The sequence below is a fragment of the Camelus bactrianus genome, chromosome 23 (genome assembly GCF_048773025.1).
Source record: "Camelus bactrianus isolate YW-2024 breed Bactrian camel chromosome 23, ASM4877302v1, whole genome shotgun sequence".
Classification (NCBI taxonomy): Eukaryota; Metazoa; Chordata; class Mammalia; order Artiodactyla; family Camelidae; genus Camelus; species Camelus bactrianus.
The window spans coordinates 30,205,830-30,212,652 of record NC_133561.1 but is presented as its reverse complement, the minus strand read 5'-3'; the positions used below and the strand labels follow the sequence as shown (position 1 = coordinate 30,212,652).

Here is a 6,823-nt window from a genome sequence, read left to right as displayed (position 1 = left end):
TTCCCTGGGCCTCCCGAGCGCGGCTGTGCCGCCTTGGGGCGCGCAGGCCAGGGAGGTGCAAGGCTGGAGATTCCGCGGGGACACCGCCCCCCCGGGCGCCGGGGGAGGGATTGTTTTGATCTGAGATCAGGCCCCCTCCTACCTTCAGTGCCTGTGAAGCTCCAGATGGAAGGCCAGCAGGCTCCAGCGCGGTGTCTGCTGTTTCCATAGCTCCATTGATCATTGTAAACCGAGTCTGGAAACCACGGCTTCGCCCCGTGACGATTCCCCAAATCGTAGATGGCCACTTGAGTCCTGGACATGGGCGATTGGTGGGCAGTAGGAGAGGTCACTTTCCTTGAGCTAGGGAAAGCCGACCTTTTCTTTTTTTTTTTTTTTAAAGGGGGTTTGGTAGGGGGGAGAATGAGGATTTAAGTGGAACTACCTACTTTGGAAGTTAAACAGAACGGACTTGAAGGTTTGATAAGATGAATGGGTCCCCAGTGCAGTGTGAGCCAGTATTCAGTGTCACTAAAAAGGTTTTCCCCTCAGAGGGATTTGAGATCAAACCACATCTCTAAAGGTGACACATACACACCTATTTCCCGTGGGGTGTCTTAGTGATTGGAGGAGAAAAATACTTCCTGTGTTATACCTTCTCCTCCCCCTCTACCCCTAGGCTAGCTGTGTTTCAGCTATTCGTACAAAACTCAGATATGTGTTATGGGTGGAACAGTTAGAATATATAATTAGATGAAATAAAACCCTGGTATTGAGGGGTTGTATAAGGCAACCATGTCCAGTTTCCAGATTTTAAGGTCTCTAAAATTATTTTCTTGTTGCTTTCCTCCTCCCTTTTGAGGGAGAACTTTAGCTAGCCCCAGTGTCTTCAGGTTTCTTTGGTTTTTACTATAAGCTGTTGCTGTGGACCTCTGGTTGTTTAGTGTTGACTTTTGGAGAAGGAACATCTTGAACCCGTTAACATTTGTGCCTTAGACCATTCTTTCCATACTCATAACCGGGGGCAGGGAGGGAGCGTGGTTGTTTGACCGTGGCTCTGACCTTGGGGAGTGGAGTTGAGTGGATACTGTTTGACCACAGTTAAACTGTACTGTTGAGGAAGTGACAGACGTTCTTACCAGGAGAGTTTTCTGTCCCCTCTGAGACACCATCTGCCTTCACCCATCCGCAGTTTGGGGACACTGGCTGCTCATTTTCTTGGATAGTTGAAATATTGTATAAATGCTTCAGAACAAAAGCCCTCAACTTCTGCTCCCTATTCTGTTTAATAGACATGCAAAGCCACCCTCTGAAATGCCTTTGGGTGGCAATTCAGATTCCTATTGTGATTAACAGGAGACAGATTTGGATGTTCTCCCCCCTTTGCATCCTTTTGAAAGGAAAGATCCAGCAGTATTTTAAATAACACTCATAGCTTGTCCTTCTCAGGTTAGAAGTGGGTGAAGATTGAAGTCTGAGTCTGTTTTGACAGGCAGCCTGCTCTCAGATCTTACAAGTTGACTCAACTGTTAAATTGCAGATTTCCCACACATCTTTGTGTAAAAACTTAATAATAGAGGAAGAAAGGCAGGATGAGGCATTCAGAGACTGACAGCAGTGTCAACAGCACTTCCATATCCAAATACCGGCTAAGACATAATTACAGCTGTGGTGGTGGTGGTGGGGATCTGGTTCAAAGAATGCTGCTCCAGAGACACACACCAAAGAGACTTCCAGATCGTGAATCTTGATTAACTTAACCGTAGGCGCTGAGTAGTGAAATGATTTTCAAAACCAGGAGTGTTTTGATTATTACGCAAGGAAGATGTGACAGGACGGATGGCCCCACTGGGAAGGTGCCTGAAGAAAAAGAGAGGAGACCTCTGCTCTACACAGGGTGTTGGGCCATTCCTGGCGATTTAGGGCAGAGAGCTGCACAGCCGCAGCAGGGCCTCTGATGGGGGTTCTGATATCTGTTATCTCACAGCTCCCAATGCTGATGGGAGGTGGTGGCTGCCCAGATGTCCTGCTCCCTGTCTGTGGTCTGGTGACCTCTGAGTCCTCTTAAGTGAAATCAGTGCTTAAAAAGATAGTCCCAGCTCACCCTGCTGCTTCTCTGCCTCCACCTGAGAGGTCTAGCATTTAAATGCTTTTTGGTGGGTGCTGTGACCTCACCTCACCATCTCTCCTGGCTGCTTTTGCTAAGTTCTGAGTCATAGTCATACTTCAGTTCAGAGTCAGAAGGGACTTCAGAGGTCATCTCATCTAACCCCCTCATTTTGCAGATGAGAAAACCAAGGCCCAGAGCAAAGACTTTCTTGAGGTAATGTCACCATGAGAGAGGTGGCAGAGCCAGGACTGGAACCCAGGACGCCTGACTCTCGGTCTCAGGCCTCTTCCCACTTGGTAACTGCACTGACGTCAGCAGGCATGGACCCCAGACGGGGTGCTGCACCAGAGCACCTCAAGCCCGAGCAGCCATCCTCAGTGCGGGCCCTCCGTGACTGTCGGCCCGGGGGTGCTGGCTGGGTGGGTACCTACCACCTCCCCAGCAGTGATCCCCAGAGTTGGAGAGGCAGCTTCTCATCCAACTTAGCAGCCCCATGAGTTTTGAATCTGCAGTAACAAGCTTTTTTACCACCCCTCCCTTTAAAAAATGTTTGCTAGAAATCTTATTTATTATTATTTTTGTGCAAGAACATGAGAATTCTGTTCACTGTTTCTTCAGTAGGGATGCCTAGCCTCAACCCACTTGTGCAGTGATTGGTTGTATTCCCTGTAGGGTTCCTCAGCTGCTTCCTCCTTCGTTGTGTCATGGTGACTGTTAGGTATTAGCTGAACAAATTTAATTAAAGCCAGCACTGTTGTCCCTCTCTGCTGTGTGACTCTGATTAGGTGAAGCGTGTTATTGCTTTACAAAATATAGAATGTTGTCATAACTTATCACTGTTTGTCTTTCCGTTGTATGGATTAGAGCAAAGTCCTGTTCCTTCTCCTTGCCTTTCTCCAGCAGTCCTCCCTCCCCAGGCGACGTAGTGTCACTGCCATGGGGCTTCCTAGCTGTTCTGAAGGGGAGCTGATCAGAATCTCTCGTGGTTGGTCTGGACATGTCAGAGGGCGACCCAGAGCTCCCACATCCCCCCAGCGCAGGCAGCATCCTCCCCAGCATGCCTCATGCTGTGTACCTGTCAGGGAGCAAGAGGGCTTGGCTAGGTGAGGGGCAGTGTCCCACATTGGGGTTTGCTGCACAGACTCACAAGATGAGGAAAGGTTCACTGACCACACTAGCCTCTTTTATATCCACTGTGGTTACTGGTAGTTAACAGTTCATTGAGCATCCTACGATATGCTTTGTTGTATGGAGAATACAGACATTAAAAGTGGCCTTAAGATTTTGCAGGTCAAGAAGCTGATTTGGAGAAGGTGAAATTAACAAATGTAATCTAGGGCTGCACTGTCCAGTGGTAGCCAACACCTGTGTATAGCTATTTAAATTACAATTAGCCAAAATTGATTAATTAAATTAAGCTAAGTTAAATTAAAAAACCAGTTGCTAGCCACATGTCAGGTGTTCAGTAGCTACGTGTGGCTAATGGCCACTGGATTGAACAGCAGAAGTTCTTTTGGACTTGGCTGGTCTAGGGGTTAAATTCTGTGCTTGGGGATAGAGGAGGTTTGAAGGAGGGAAATCTGTGAGGACCAAAGGAGCCCCTGAGGAATGAGCGCATCCGCGGGAGGTGATGGTGATGCTGCCCTGGGGAGAGCTGAAGGGAGGGCGCGGATCAGGTTGGTGAGGAGCAAGTGGGGCTGGTGGCTCAGAACTGAGCCTAACCCAGCTTTGTGTTAGAAGCAGGTTTTAAAGTGTTTGAGAAGCATGAGGTAAACTAACAGGATGTTTGTTACAAGGAAAGGTTACGAATCTCTGAGGTTGGGCTTGTGGTTTTTTGAGGGAAGGTCTAGTTTTTGGGACCCTGCCCCTCGCTTTGGGCCCTGGCCCTGGCCCTGTCTACTGCAGCAGGCTCTTGGCAGCCACTGAGGCAGGATCAAAGCTGGGTCGGCTCATGGTTCTTTTTCCCTTGTGAATTCTGGGCTTTGATAGAGCTTGAAAATAATCTCCAGTTAAGAATGTGGGATCAGTGGCTGACAGAAGAGGGGAGAAAAGCGGCCCCAGGCCTCAGGCCCAGATATTGGTGGGTGTCTGGGAAATGAAGGGGCTCCTTTGTGGAAGATGAAGGTATTGGTATTCGTGATTAAGATGTTTTGACCTCTTGGAATCTGAGGATTTGGGCCATCATCAGTTGATGATTTTACTTAAGAAGCAGGTGCGGGAGATTCAGAGAGCGGCCTGGAGGAGCCAAGCTTCAGGACTGCTGGAGGCAAACTTAATCCCTGGCCACATCCTGGGGATCGGGGAAGGCCCCCCTCCTCCATCCCCTCCAGAGCCCAGGAGTGTGTGGGGTCTGTGCCAGGAGGAATGTCAGCCCTGGCCGGGAAGGACAGGGCATTGGCATGTGAGTCCTTTCACGATTCCCAAGTGGCCCTCCTGTGCTCTGATGCAGGATTCTCCCTGGTGGATTGATGTTGGTGATACAGGATTCACACTTTCCTGTCTCCCTCCTCTGCTTCAGGCCTTCCCAAGGGTCATGTGGGGTCTCCTCCTCCCTGTGCTGCCCCTTTCCAGGTGCTTCAGTGTCCTGGACAGAAGTGGGTGGGCAGGGCAGAGCTGCTCTTTGTGTTTGAAGAGACCGCAGCTGCTCTTGGTAGTAATAATTTAAGGCCCGGTGGTAAAGGGGCCCACACCTCAAGGCTTCTTAGAGCTCACAGCACTTCCTGATCATCTTTCTTGACTCCTTCCATCTCACCGAGGAGGAGGCTGGGCTAGTCCAAAAAGGTCCAGCGGCACATCCCAGGTCTGACCTGGTTCAGCATCAGAGCCGTGTCTTGGGACCTGGTTCCCTGGGACTTCCTCTTGCTCTGGGTTCCTTTGGTTTTTTGGTTGCTAGAGGCAGGAGTACTTGAATTGTAGACCTGGCTGTGTAACACTGATCTCCACTAACTGGTCACTGGGATCTTTCTACCTTATAAACGGGGACATTGGTAAAGAGGAGGAGCCACACCACTGAGCAGCTTGATGTACACCAGGTATGCAACCAAATTCAGATTCTGTACCTTTCCCAGTCTTTAGGGGAACCTGATATTTTGTACTTTAAGATATTGTATACCTGTGAATATTTAGGGATGAACCTGTTACCGTGGGTAATGTGCTAGATTAGAAAGGAAGAAAAAAGATCTAGGCTTGGTGCCCTGCTAAGTAGTTGTGTGACCTTGAATAGGTCATTAAAGTTTCCAGGCCTCAGTGCACACCTCAGAGGGTCAGGCTAGCAGTGGCTCCTTGGTCGCGGCAGCATGGATAGTGGAGGGCTGTGCTGGAGGCAGGAGGCTGAGGGCAGGCTGGATAGCGCTGACTTGCCCCATGCTTGACCGTCGGCAGCACCTGGGCCAGCGAGGATGCCCTTTAGACAGGCTTACTCTTGGGCTCCGGGGCAGCCTCTGTCCAGGTAATTAGCAATCATCACTGATCAGCTGCTCCTTCTCTTGTGTGAAGACTTGGTAAGTGTTCCCGCTAGTGCCTCGGCAGAGAGGATGGGCTGTGTAACTCCGTGAAGTGTGCATCCATACTTTCCCTGAAATCAGAAGACTCAGTGTAGTGGTGGCTCAGCATAGAGATGGTGATTCTTTATTTTCCCCATCTGAAACCCCTTCCCTTTTTTTTTTTTTTTAAGTGAAAGCAAATTTATTTAGAGATACACATTCCATAGACAGAATTCAATCCATCTCTGGATGGAGAGCGGCCTGAAGTTCCTTCCCATTTGAAGTTGTGCGGCCAGACACGGCCGCTGTGCTTGGCTGTGGAGGCTGCGTGGGCTTGCACAGGGGCACCTGGCAGAGGGTGGGAGTGAGTGTGGCTGGGTCCTTCCAAATGGGTGCCTTCTTCTGATTCACTTGAAGTTCTAGTATGGACTTGGGGCTGTTCTGAGGTAAGGGTTGGGGACTGATCCTCAGAGCTGATGGGGAAGTGAAGATACGTCCAGGTAGCACTTCTTACCTGAAGGACTGGGTACGAAGGGAATGAAGAAGCAAGAGGAGGGGGAGATGCCTGGTGATGTTTGTTCTCTTTTCTCTTCTTCCTGCCCATTCACGGCTAAAGCAGTGGTTTCAGTCCTGGAGCTTTGTCCTGAGGTCCTGAGTGCCAGGCAGAAGATTTGGTTGGAGGAAGAAGAGACACAGTGGAAAGGGGGATAGAGTTGTGCTCAGCCTCTGGCAGTGTAGAGTTCTTGGGGTCTTTATTCTCTGATCCAGTAAACACCTCTGTGTGCCATCTGGCAAGTGGTAGAAGCTGGGATGTGGCTTCAAGGTCAACCTTTATCTGCAACTGATGTTCCCTTCTGAGACCAGCCAAGCTGTGTGTTTATTCCGCTAGGAATCTGAGCTGTCCACACGGGTCAGATGATGAAAGGGCATCTTACTCTTGAGGGATGTTTCCCTGCATCTCCATGGCCGGTGTCCATCCAGGACTCTTCCCGGGAGGTGAAGAAGTGTGACTAAAGGCAGAAGCCGCAGGACCTCCATTGGCAGCCTTTTCTATCTGAGGAGACAGAGGAACAAAGGATCCTGAGCTGTACTGTCGAGGTCTTCTCTGTTTGGCTCGTCTCCGTGATGGTTCTTCTTTTGAATTTGAAGCAGAGGTGAAGTCTCTCCAGTCCCAGGTGGTGGTGGGCGGGGGGCCTAAGAGGAGGCTGCCTGATGATCCCTGGCAGGTGACTGAATTGACCACGTTGCTGCC

The 6,823-nt window shown here is 49.9% G+C and overlaps 1 protein-coding gene across 1 annotated transcript in view; it reads left to right on the top strand.

Moving 5' to 3' along the window:
• The window catches only part of MAPKAPK2 (MAPK activated protein kinase 2), a 44,196-nt gene that overhangs the window by 1,330 nt on the left and 36,043 nt on the right, over positions 1-6,823 (top strand). The gene's annotated exons all lie outside the window — the stretch shown is intronic.